Source organism: Elephas maximus, chromosome 24 (genome assembly GCF_024166365.1).
Source record: "Elephas maximus indicus isolate mEleMax1 chromosome 24, mEleMax1 primary haplotype, whole genome shotgun sequence".
In the NCBI taxonomy this organism is placed as follows: Eukaryota; Metazoa; Chordata; class Mammalia; order Proboscidea; family Elephantidae; genus Elephas; species Elephas maximus.
This window is the reverse complement of record NC_064842.1, coordinates 24,156,361-24,170,315: the sequence shown is the minus strand read 5'-3', so window position 1 is coordinate 24,170,315 and position 13,955 is coordinate 24,156,361. Positions and strand designations below refer to the sequence as shown.

General features: G+C 37.6%; 1 long non-coding RNA gene across 2 annotated transcripts in view; it reads right to left on the bottom strand.

Moving 5' to 3' along the window:
• Nucleotides 1-10,708, bottom strand: part of LOC126066972 (uncharacterized) — a 32,535-nt gene extending 21,827 nt beyond the window's left edge. For both annotated transcript variants that reach the window (XR_007515296.1, XR_007515295.1), the window contains exons 1-2: nucleotides 10,599-10,708; nucleotides 10,124-10,229 (exon numbers count right to left, since the gene is read on the bottom strand). This is a non-coding gene — a long non-coding RNA (uncharacterized LOC126066972). The remainder of the gene's footprint in view (nucleotides 1-10,123; nucleotides 10,230-10,598) is intronic.
• Nucleotides 10,709-13,955: the final 3,247 nt, after the last annotated feature.

The window sequence follows — 13,955 nt, the reverse complement described above, 5'->3', positions numbered from 1 at the left end:
CTTCCCTTCTTTTTTTATTAGAATCTTTGTGTTACCTTGGACCCACCCAGATAAAAACCAAACCAAACCCATTGCCCTCGAGTCAAGTCCAACTCATAGCACCCAGATAAGCCAGGATAATATCCCTATTTCAAGATCCTTGACTTAATAACATCTGTAAATTCCCATATGATATGTAAGGTAACAGTCACAAATTCCAGGGGTAAAGACATGGATGTCTTTGGGAGACCATTATTCTACTTACTACATAATTGGTAATATGTCATTCATTCCCCCATCTGCCCGAGAAAGACAGATATCTGCACTTTAAAAGAGAAGTCTTTAATATTTATTGCTAAGGATGGAACTCAAGAAACGCCATCATCTGGATATGAAAGAGGAACTTAAGGGCAGATGGGGTCTTCTCAGCCTGTGTAAGAAAATAATGATCTAATCAATTTTGACTTGAGGCAACCAGATATGTGTCAGAGTAGAACTGTGCTCCATAGGATTGTCAATGTCTACGATCTTCTGGAGCCCTGGTGGCTCAGTGGTTAAGAGCTCAGGCTGCTAACCAAAAAGTCAGCAGCTCAAATCCACCAGCTGCTCCTTGGAAAACCTATAGGTCAGTTCTACTCTGTCCTATAGGGTTGCTATGAGTCAGAATTGACTCGGTGGAAGATTGCCAGGCCTTTCTTCCTAGGAAACTCTAGGTCGATTCAAACTGTCAATCTATAAGTTAGTAGCCAAGCACCTAACCATCTGTGCTACCCAGGAATGTTGTTGCTGTTGTTAGGTGCTGTCAAGTTGTTTCCAGCTCCCAGTGGCCCTATGTACAACAGAACATAACACTGCCAAGTCCTGCACCATCCTCGCAATGGTTGCTATGTTTGAGCCCCTTGTTGCAGCCACTGTGTCAATCTATCTTATTAAGGGTCTCCCTCTTTTTCACTGACCCTCTCTTTTACCAAGGGTTATGTCCTTCTCTGGAGTGTGATCCCTCTTGATAACATGTCCAAAGTACGTGAGACAAAGTCTCTCCATCCTCACTTCTAAGGAGCATTCTGGCTGTAATTCTTCTAAGACAGATTTGTTCATTCTTCTGGCAGTACATGGTATAGTCAATATTCTTTGACAACACCATGACTCAAAGGTACCAATTCTTCAGTTTTCCTTACTCATTGCCCAGCGTTCACATGCATATGAGGCAATTGAAAATACCATGGCATGGGTCAGGTACACCTTAGTCATCGAAGTGACATCTTTGCTTTTTAACACTTTAAAGAGGTCTTTTGCAGCAGATTTGCCCAATGCAATGCGTTTTTTGATTTCTTGACTGCTGCTTCCATGGCTGTTGATTGTTAATCCAAGTAAAATGAAATCCTTGAGAATTTCAATCTTTTTTTTCTGTTTATCATGATGTTGCTTATTGGGCCAGTTGCGAGCATTATTGTCTTCTCTATACTCAGGTGTAGTAACCCATATTGAAGGCTGTGGTCTTTGATTTCATCCATAAGTGTTTCAAGTCCTCTTCACTTTCAGCAAGCAAGGTAGTGTCATCTGCATATCGAAGGTTGTTAATGAGTCCTCCGCCAGTCCTGATGCTGTGTTCTTCACATAATCCAGCTGCTCAGATAATTTGCTCAGCATACAGATTTAATGAGTATGGTGAAAGAATACAATCCCGTTGCATACTTTTTCTGACCAACCCAGGGAATAATAATTTAAAAATACCTATTTAATTACGAAGTTGACTTTATATATGAATATTGCATTACAAACCTAGGTTACACAGTAGCTGTCTGATTTATAACATAAATGTATATAGATTTCTTAGATAATTCAAATAACACGTGACATTAGGTTTGGATGCCCAGTATATTCTCAAAGGCCATTTGAGCCTCCTAAATCCTTAGAAGTTCATCTTAGCATAAGCCCCAGTTTTTTCATAGAAGAATCCTCAAAAATGCATAGGTATACTTGAATCAATGATATATATATAGTCTAATGATCATTTTGTTGAATGCTTGCTTTGGGCAAGATCCTATGCTAAGAAATTTCCTCTACAATCCTTAAAAAAAAAAAAAAAAAAACCCATTGCCCTCGAGCTGATTCTGATTCACAGCAACCCTATAGGACAGAGTAGAACTGCTCCATAGGGTTTCCAAGGCTGTAATCTTTATGGAAGCAGACTGCCACGTCTTTCTCCTGCACTCCTGCACAGTGGCTGGTGGATTCGAACCACTGACCTTTCTGTTAGCAGCAAAGTGCTTATTCACTACACTGTTGGGTTTCCTTCTACAATCTACTTAAGGGAAATCAAAGCTCAGAGAAGTTATTTGCAGAAGAATCACACAATTATAAAATGGTTGACCTAGAATACAAATATTGGTCTCTCTGACTCTAAATCCCAAAGTGGCTTTTAGCACTTCTTCCATAAAGAAATCATACATTATTTGTTAGTGGATCTTTTTAGCTTTCTTGAACCCTGGTGGCTTAGTGGTTAAGTGCTATGGCTGCTAACCAAAGGGTGGGCAGTTCAAATCCTCCAGGCACTCCTTGGAAACTCTATGGGGCCGTTCTACTCTGTCCTATAGGGTCGTCATGAATTGGAATCGACTCCACGGCAGTGAGTTTGGGTGTTTTTTTAACCCATTTCTGTCATTTCTCCCTTTCACTTCCTCCACACATACCATGCAGTGTTCTTTAGGTAATACTCGAATTCAGTATAACCCTAGTTGGGACTGATGGGAAGGCCTACTAACGAAGTCTGGTGGGGACAAAATGCTCTGTGCAAATGGAGATGAGACTTGAGAGTGCTGAGTCATAGAATTGGAACTGGCTGTGCCCTGGGCATGAGATATAGAAGCCTCGGTTTCAGAAGGCATTTGATTAGTGTCCACCACTGAGTCCCCACGCCTGTTGACCGGTCTCACTGTCTAGCTTCTGATCCAAGGCTAGCAAATTTCTGTCTGGGTTCTGACCCCTTGCTGTTTGTCTGTGTAATACCCATAGTTGACCCTTGTCCTCATCTGACAACAAATATGTAGGCTTACCCTGCTGGCTGCACCCTTCATCATCAAGTGCTCTTGGCTTACATTAATCTTTCTAGGTCTCAGTCACTTGCCCTGCAAGCCCTGTCTGCCCCTGACTGCATGGTGCTGGGTTTCAGCTAGTGCAAAATGATGCCTTTTTCTTTATTGTAAAAGATTCTATGATTTCAAAATGTATGAAAACTTTCATTTAAATCACTTCCCTCCCTAATATTAAAATAAGATTATAAAATTATATGTGTGTTTCATTGTTTTACATTTTCCTCAGCCCAATCTAGGTAGGGGCTGTCTTTTTGATTGTATTGAATGAGATGAAGAATGAATTATTGTATTGAATTAATTCTATGATTCATATTTTTTCACAGCTTCACACATACCTAAAATTGTCTTGAATCTTAAAAATGCTGTTGGCCAGGTGCCAGCTGTGACCTGGTTATCATTGCCTGTGAATGTGAGTTGGCCTGCTTGAATAATGGCAACCACCTGATGTCTAAGCCACCAAAGCATTCAAGGACCATTGGAGAAAGGAGTAAGTGTTCTAGTTGACTGAAATCTTTTTTGACACCTGATAAAATCAAGAAAGGGCTAACAGTAAAGCTTGCAGAATGAGTATAAACTGGGAAGAAAATCTCAGCAATGAGAGTGGGACATGCAGTTTAGAGTTGTTGCAACACCAAGGCAGCACAGAGAGCAGAGAAAATAAAAAATGGACATCAGTGACTGTGGTCCAGAAAAGTTGGACACTGAAGATAGACAAGCTTTGGGAATGTCTTCAACAATTTATTTTGCTTGTATTTTCTCTTTTATTTATGCATGGAACCAAAGACTGGACCCATTGACGTCGAGTCAATTCCAACTCATAGCGACCCTATAAGACAGAGTAGAACTGCCCCATAGGGTTTCCAAGGAGCAGCTGGTGGATTGGAGCTGCTGATTTTTTGGTTAGCAGTCAAGCTCGTAACCACTGTACCACCAGGGCTCCATTTACGCATAAGGAGGGTGCATAGTAAAAATCCATCTCTAAAGTCTCCAAGAGCTCTTTCACTAAATGTACAATAACAATTTTAGTGGTTGAAAAGCATTGGGTTTTATACATCTAAAGCTGTCTAAAATAAAAAGTTTGTTTAAAACAAAAGAAGCATTAGGTTAAAGAATTGGAGGATTCTTTCTTTTATCATGGCATATAAAATATTCTTTTAACTGATGATGACTTAGATTTAACGAAATATGATATTTGAGGCTTGAATTTGAGTCATTTTGCCACTAGAGTTGAGGGATAATAAATTCCTCAAACAAAAGATAGTTATTTTTGAAGTTAAAGTAAAGCTAACGTTTTCAGAAAAAAAATTCTCTTTACATAATTTTGTACTCAGTGGAAAACCAAATGAATTAACTTAATAAAAGAAAAGCTATTTGAAGTCAAGAAACTGTCCTTTAGTACAGTAATAAATGAGTACACCTTTGTGTTTTATGCATCTCTATATTAATAAGTCACATTATATATTTGTGTTTACCATAAAGATGGCACCCTGGATTGAATTTTGAAAATCTAGCTTAGATCAATGAAACGAACTATATCTTAACATGACACACTATTATCTGAATGTAAACGCAAGTGTAAATGAAGAGTACCTCTGACAATTACAAGTTTTCTAAATATAATTTTTTCCTTCAGAGATTTCAATTTATGACATTATTTATCTGTGATCATTTTCTGTAAATATACTCATTTCCATTTTGATAGCAGTTAGTTTGGGGTTTCAAATTTTTTCTAGATACCTGAGTGGCACAAATGGCTAAGTAAGTGTTCAACTACTAGTCAAGAGGTTGGGTGTTCATGGCATTCATACCAACCCAGAGGCACCTCAAGAGGGAAGTCCTGACGATCTGCTTCTGAAAGGTCACAGCTTTGAAAACCCTATGGAGCAATTCTGCTCTGTACATATGGGGCCTCCCTGAGTAAGAATCTACTCGACAGCAACTAACAACAACAACAATGGCTTCTAATTATGTAATATTGATGCACTTCTGATCAATCAAAATCAAATAGAAGGATTTTTGTCATGATACAGAAAGCTAAAATCTTACATGTTCAAAGTTTTTCTCCAACATCTCCTTTGCAGTCATAACCAGAAAATATGTGGTTTAGGGCTAATGTTTCATCTTTACTCAACATTTGGCTATTGTAGTGGATGTCAGTTTTGCCTATCAGGAACCCTTGCTTATCAAAATGGTGTTTGAGGAACTGACAAGTGATGAAATGTGCTTATATTTATCTTTAGGTTGCCACATTTACTTACTGTTAATTTTAAAACCCCTTTTCATGGTCATTCATTCTGCAAATATTTATTGAGTATCTGCTGTAAGCCATGTACCCTATTTAAGATCACCAAACAAAGGCAGCTAAATAAATCAATATTTATATAAGGGTTAAAGGTATCAAACCTTAAACAAAACTATTAATTTAATTACTATTAAAACAAACCATGACCAATATATTTGACTACTGTACACGTAGATAAAGCAGCCTATTAACCATACCAAAGTGATTTGATAAGTGATTAAATTCCTACTTAATTCAAAATACTTATCCAATAGTGTCCTAGATTGCCTAAAATGCCCACCATTAGACTCATTTTTTTGTTATGAATCAGGGTTTTCTAAACAGTGATCCACAGTGGAAAACTATGTCCCACAAAACCTGGAGATCAAATCGCCAGTAGCTCAGCGTGACAAGAACTGGAATTCCTTAGGCTGCAGAAACTTTTTTCTAGTTGAAAGCAGAGAATTGAAGAAAGGAATGAAGAGGACCAAAATATCGAGCATATAGATGAATATGAGTAAATATTAACTTTAAAAAATAATCATAATAATATTGTGTGGACTTTAAAACATATGCAAGAGTAAAACATGTGACAGTACAAGTTCAAAGGGCAGGAGAGGGAAATGAATTTAATAAGCCGTAGGGTTTGAGGGTTGCTTAGAAGAGGTAAAAGTACTAATTTAAGCTACGCTATTATAAGTCAGGAAAACCTGGTGGTGTAGTGCTTAAGTGCTATGGCTGGTAACCAAAAGGCTGCCAGTTCAAATCCACCAGGTGCTCAATGGAAACTCTATAGGACAGTTCTGCTCTGTCCTGTATGGTTGCTCTGAGTCGGAATTGACTCAATGCCAAAAGGTTTTTTTTTTTTTTTTGGTTATTATAAATTTTTTAAGTCTGTGTAAAATATTGAATCACTAGGGTAGCCACCAATCAAATTAAAATAATTATGTGTCTTTATGAGTAAAAATCGACTTGACAGCAATAGGTTTGGTTTATACGTATATATAGAGAACTAAAAGCTAATACAGAAAAAAATGAATTCTAAAAATAATTCATCCAAAAAAAAATTAAAAACAGGAAAAGCAAATCTCAAGCATAGCCACCAAACAAATAATAATAATTTTATTGTGGATAGAGATGATACAGATATTACTAAAATCTTTGTTGTTGCTGTCGTCAGTTGCCATCAAGTCAATTCCAACTCATAAGAATAATTAATCCAAAAAAAAAATAAAAGAAGAAATAAAGGAATAAGAAACAGATGGATCAAATATAATAAATTCTTAAGGTGGTAGACATAAATAAAATTAAATCAGCAATTATATTAAATATAAATGGACTAATTAACAGCAAAGATTATCAGATAGAAATAAAAAGTAAGACTCAATTACATGCTGTTTACAAGTAGCACATACAGATTGACAAAGGTTGAAAATAAAAATATAGAAAAAGATATACTCTGCGTACATTAACCAAAAGAAAGCCATGCAATTATATAACTATGAAACAAAGTAGACTTATAGCAAAGAAGTAATACCAGATACAAATAAAGAGGAATATTTTGTTGGAATAAAAAAGTAAATTCAACAGGATGATACAAAAATCCTAACTTTATGTGCACACAATAAAATAGCTTCAAAACAATAGAAGTAGACACATTCATAAATATAGTTGAAAATTTTAAAACAACTCTCCAACTGATAGAATAAGTAGGCAAAAAAACAGTAAATATATGGAAGATTTACCTGCTGCCATTGAGTTAATTCCAACTCATAGCAACCCTATAGGACAGAGTAGAACTGCCCAGTTCGGTTTCCAAGGAGCACCTGGTAGACTGAAACTGCCAACCTTTTGGTTACCAGCCATAGCTTTTAACCACTATGCCACCAGGCTTTCCATATGGAAAATTACAGCAACATAATTAACCAACTTGACCTAATATATGAAATGCTGCAACCATGACTAACAATGCATAAACACTAGAAGATAAACTGGATTACTGGGAACTCCTAAAAATTAAACACTTATGCTCATCGAAGACTACACCAAAAGAGTAGAAAGAGAACATACAGAGTGGGAAAAAAATTTTGGCTATGACATATCTGACAAGGGTCTCATCTCTAAAATCTATTGAATACTTCAATATCTCAACTACAAAAAGACAAATAGCCCAATTAAAAAATGGGCAAAGAATATGAACAGACACTTCACCAAAGAAGCCATTCAGGTGGTTCACGGGTACTTTAAGAACTGCTCGCTATCATTAGCTGTTAGAGAAATGCAAATTAAAACTACAATGAGAGACCATCTCACCCTGACATTACCGGCACTAATGAAAAAAACAGGACATAAAAATGTTGGAGAGGTTGCAGAGAGACTGGAACACTTATGCATTGCTAACAGGAATGTAAAATGGTACAACCACGATGGAAAATGACATGGAACCTTCTTATAAAGCTAGAAATAGAAATATGCAATCCAACAATCCCACTCCTAGGAATATCAACTTGATTAGGCTGTAAAACAAACAAAAAAACCAAACTTGCCGTTGAGTCAATTCTGACTCATAGAGATCCTATAGAACAGAGTATAACTGCCTCATAGGTTTTCCAAGGAGTGGCTTGTAGATTTGAACTGCCAACCTTTTTGTTAGCAGCCATATCTCTTAACCACTGGGCTATACAAAAAAAAACAAAACCAAACCCGTTGCCATCTATTCATTTCCAACTTACAGTGACCCTGTAGGACAGAGTACAACTGCCCCATTGAGTTTCCAAGGAGTGCCTAGTGGATTCAAACTGCCAACCTTTTGGTTAGCAGCCATAGCACTTAACCACTACACCATTTTACCAGTTATTCAAACACTAATCAAGATGTTGATATAAAGGTATTCTGTGGTTGTGATTAACATCTACAATTCTTTGATTTTAAAAGTGAATGAGATCATCTTTCATGAGTCTGATCAAGTCCATTGAAAGACCTTAAGAGCAGAACTGAGGTTTCCCTGAGGAAGAAGAAATTCCACTTGTGGACTGCAGCTTCAGCTCCTGCCTAAAAGCTTCCAGACAGCCCTTCCTGGTGGCTTGCCTTAAGAATTCCAGGCTTGCCTAGCCAGCTCCCCACAGTCATGGAAGCCAGTTCCTTCCACTAAATCTTTATATATAGATCTACATCTAGATCCACCTACCTACCTACCAAAGTGTCTATCTGTTTATACATGCACACACTACAGGTTCTGTTCCTCTGGTGGAACCCTGAATGATACAACAGGAATTTGGAAAATGGATTGTAAAGGGGCACAAGGGAAATTTAGGGAGTGATAGAAATGTTCTACTTCTTGATTTGGGTGGTGGTTACAAAGATTTTTTTTTAAGTAGTTTAAAAAAATTTCCAGGCTTCAGGTACATCATCTGCATCAAAAAAAAAAAAAAAAAAAAAGAATCTCCCTACCACACATCATACACAAAAATTAATTTGCTATGAACTATAAACTAAATTTAAAAGCTAAAATTATAGTTTTTAGAAGAAAACATAGACTATCTTTATGACCTTAGGGGTAAGAAGAGGTTTCTTATACAAGTCACAAAAGCACAAACCATAAAGAATAAAATGATAAATTAGATTTCATCAAAACTGAAAATATCCATCCATCAAAATACATTATTAATAAAATACATTGGCAAGCCATAGACTGGAAGAAAATAGTTGAGTTATATATATTTGATAAAGAACTTGAATTCTGAAGAAAGACAGATGATAGATGGATGAACGGACGAACGGACGGACAGATAAATAGATGGGTGGATGGGTAGGGGGGTGGGTGGATGGGTGGACAGACAGATGAGAGACATAAAGATGTAGATATACACTTCAATAACAAAGAAAATGACCTGATATAAAAATAAGTAAATAATTTGAAAAGACCTTTCACAAAGTAAACACTAAAATCGTACTCAACATTCATCATCAGGGAAACTCAAATCAAAACTACAAAGAGATGCCATATTCAACACTAGGATGGCTAACAATTAAAAAAAAAACACCACCACCAAATGTCAGCTAGGATGGGCAGCAACAGGAGCCCTCCAATATTGCTTGTGGGAGTGTAAATGGTACAGTGACTTCAGTAGTTTCTTACAAAACTAAACATATACCAACTCTATAATCCAACAGTTCCACTCCGCAATATTTATTTACCCAAGAGAAATAAAACAAGGTGACTTTTACCAGAATGTTCAACACAGCTTTATTACTAACCACTCCAAGCTGACAACAACCCAAGTATCTGCCAACACGAGAATGGATAAGTAACTGTGATATACTGTATAACCAAGCACCACTCAGCAATAAAGGGAGCAAACCGCTGATAAATGCAACAAAATGAATGAATCTCAAAAGCACCATGTTATGCAGAAGAGGTCAGATACAAAAGAGTACAAAACATATGACTTCCTGTCTCCCCAGTGGATTGTCTTGGTGTCTTTGTCAAAAACAATTGATGTATAAATGTGGATCTATTTCTGGCCTCTGTTCAGAAATAGATTCATCTACATGTCATGTCTTAATAATTACACTTTTCTAGTAAGTATTTTCTTGAAATCAAGTGACATCAATTCTCCAATTTTGTTCTTTTAAGATTATTTTGGATATTCTAGGTCTTTCAGCAATGTATTTTCAACTACTTTAATCTTTGGGTACCTTTTACATAAAATTGAAAAAATATTCGCTACTTTGCAATAAATAAAGTATGTAGTGAAGTTTAAATTACCTGGCACAGTAGCAGGTAGAGATTAAATGATGATTTCCCTCCCTTTTTTCTCTTCATCTTTTCTTCTTTCTCTGAAAACCTAGTAGATTTGCACAGGAGAAGACATCTTTTTTCGGTTTCATTGAGTTACATTTATATCCAAGAAAAGAAATAAGAGAATTAAAATAAGCAGAAGAGAGAAATTTTACTATAAATTTTCAGTTTTCCATAATTCCATAATTCATATCAACAATTTACTTATCTGACCAACTTTGTAGCAAAATTTACAGTGGATGATCATACCCACACACCCTCTCAAACATGTTAGCTAATTCCAAGTGCCACGAAGGAATTAGGGTTCCCAAACCCAGCTGAGCATAAAATCCACCTAGAGGGTGTTATATGTGTATGTCTGTGCTTCACCTCACACCTCTGTGTCAGCATCCTTAAGCACCCTATGTAATCCCTCTGCAGTCAGAGTTTGAGGAGCTCTTACCTGACCTTACTGACTTCAGGTTATAGAATGTTGGGGAGAAACCAGTAGTGCCCAGTGGAGCAAGCCAATAAGTACTATAAAAAGAAAGGTAGATTTTGAGAATACTTAGTCCTAAAATGGTGTCCCATCTACCCTTAAAGCAACTTTGAAAACATTTATACAATATACCAAATCTACCTCATAGCAAGGTGACCTTTCTGAAGCTGGCGTAAATGTCAAGCAGACAATGGGCGGCTTTCATGCCCTGACAGCATTCTCCTGGCTCCCTGTGAGTGCCTGTCTATCAGTTTCCCTCTGCCGAAGCCCATGCAGGCAATCAGCACAACAACTCTGCCTTCTGTCCTTCACTCCTCCTTGAATTTGGTCTTGTGATTTGTTGTCCCTGAGATTCCCACCTCCCCACTCCGTCACTGTCTGTCGGATGATTTCCTTTAATACCTACTTAAATGGTACTTCCTCCATAGAAGCAAATGTGGCCATATAGGCCCTGGGTTTTCAACAAGTGTGCAGACTTGATATGTTGTGTTCCACTGTCCTGTTTGAAATCAAGCCTATGTGTCCTGGTTTTTGTTTTAAAAATCCTCCATCTCTTCATTTGTTCCCTCCCCAACGCACTTTCAGCAAATCGATTATTCTCGCTGGTGGCAATAATTATTGTTCTCTGGTTCTGAAGATACCTTGATGATACATGCTGTTTCTCATTCCCCTTTGCATTTTTCCAGGACCCACATAGAATATGAGTGCAACATAAATACACACTTTAAACCCCTCAAGTAACTGATACCCTCATTTTTTCTCTCTACATTTAGCAGTGTCAAAATAAAGTAAAAATTATTTTGAATCTGTTAATGTTGTAATGTCAGTACTCAATCAGTACGACTCTGCGACTTCACATCTCTAGCTGTAGGGCTTCCTTACTGCACTTCTCGAAACTCTAAGGATGGCTCACTTGTTTCTTAAACTACACTTCTTAGCAAAATAAGAAAAACAAAACCTTTTTTTTTTTTTAAAGAAATGAGGCTTAAGCAAATATGGTTTGTTCTTCCTACAATGTCTTTTCAAAGTTTTGGATCATGGCAAACTCCTATTTATCCTTTAAGATCAAGTATCTTGATTAAAATTCAACATGGCTACAAATAACAGAGAGCCCAAACTATAGTACGATTTATACAAAATTAATTTAATTTTTCTCTTATGTGTAAGTCTGAAGGTAAGTAATTCATCGAGTCCTCACAGTCCCAGGTTCCTTCTAACCCACCGCTCTACCATTCCTAGGGCACTTGTCCTCATGGTTCAGGGTGGTAGCTAGCATGCCAGCCATTACATCCACATTACAGAGAGCAGAATGAAGGACAAAAAGAAAAGGGCACACTGCACAAAGCCTCTATCTCTTAAGGAAGGACCCACTAGATCTCTCAAGTTGTTTCTGTTGCTTATATCCTATTGGCTAAAACTGGCCACATAGACACAGCCATGACACACAAACGAGGGTGGAATATGTGTCATTATTCTTCGCCATCATGCACCCAGCTAAAATCAGACATCTTATTACTATAGAAGAAGAGAGTGATAGGTGAAGAGAAACTAGCAGCCTCAGTCACATCTAGATAAGAAGAATTATCCATGGAAATATTTTCTTTTCTGTAAATCACTTGACATTAGTAATATTCTGTCTTGGAAGAAGTACAGCCAGAGTGCTCCATGGGAGTAAGGATGGCAATACTTCATCTCTGGTACTTTGGACATGTTATCAGGAGGGACTAGTCCATGGGAAAGGACATCATGCTTGGTAGAGAGTCACCAAAAATGAGGAAGACCCTCAATGAAATGGATTGACACAGTGGCTGCAAGGATGGGCTCGAACATAGCAATGATTGTGAGGATGGTGCAGGACCAGGCAGTGTTTCATTCTGTTGTACATAAGGTCACTATGAGTCAGAACCGACTCAACAGCACCTAACAACAATAATATTCCATATGGCCTCCTCCAACATCTATAGTAGTTACATTAATGCTATGCTGGTTGCTAGAAGTAATAGGCCCCCACATTTCCTTCACTTAAATAGTAGAATTTTATTGCCCATTCACATAATAGTCCAGGCAGATATTTCTGTCGACAGGCAATTTTCTTCCACAGCGTAATTCAGAGACAAAGATTTTGTTCATTTTGTATTTGTACCAACCTCTTAAAAAAAAGTTGCTGTTAAGTTGATTCTGACTCATGGCAACCTCATGTGTTTCAGAGTAGAATTATGCTCCATAGGGTTTTCATAAGCTGTGACCTTTTGGAAGTAAATTGCCAAGTCTTTCTTCCAAGGTGCCTCTGTGTGGACTTGAGCTGCCAACATTTTGGTTAGTAGCCCAGCGTTTAACCATTTGTACCACCTAGGAACTACTGCATCAACCTCTAGGGTCTTGTGATTGTCAGAATTCAGGAAGCAAAATGATGAAGAGAGCATGGAGAAGGCACAGGCACATCTTAAAGTCATATCCCAGAAGCGACACACATCACTTCCACTCGCATTCCATTGGCTGGTACTCACTTTGTCATGTGGACTTTATTGTAAATATCAGAGATAATTTACTTGGTCCTTGTCTTAGTCATCTAGTGCTGCTATAACAGAAATACCACTAGTAGATGACTTTAACAAAGAGAAATTTATTCTCTCATAGTCTAGGAGGCTAGAAGTCTGAATTCAGGGTGCCAGTTCCAGGGAAAGGCTTTCTCCCTCCATTGGCTCTGGGGGAAGGTCCTTGTCATCAATCTTCCCCCGGTCAAGGAGCTTCTCAGCACCTAGACCCGGGATCCAAAGGAAGTGCTCTGCTCCTGGAGCTGCCTTCTTGGTGGTATGAGGTCCCTATGTCTCTCTGCCTGCTTCTCTCTTTTATATCTCAAAAGAGATTGACTTAAACCACAACCTAATCTTGTAGATTGAGTTCTGCTTTGTTAAAATAACTGCTGCTAATCCCACCTCATTAACATCACAGAGACAGGATTCACAACACATAGGAAAACTCTGTTAGATGATGAAATGGTGGACAATCACACAATACTGGGAATCATGGCCTAGCCATGTTGACAGATATTTTGGGGGACACAATTCAATCCATGACAGTCATGCCTAAAACAAGGTACCTGGGAAGAAGAGACATCAGTTTTTCTGAACAGTGAGCCATGTCTGCCACAACATTTCTCTCTGTTGGAGAAAACTTCAACATCTATGAGTCTTCTCCTTACATAGCAATGACACTTGAGTCTTCATCTTGAAAGCAGCATCCTCATCTCTCTTTGAAAAATGGAAATAGGCTTCAACAAAGAATATTAGTAGGAGTTTTGGATTCCTGAAGGATAATATT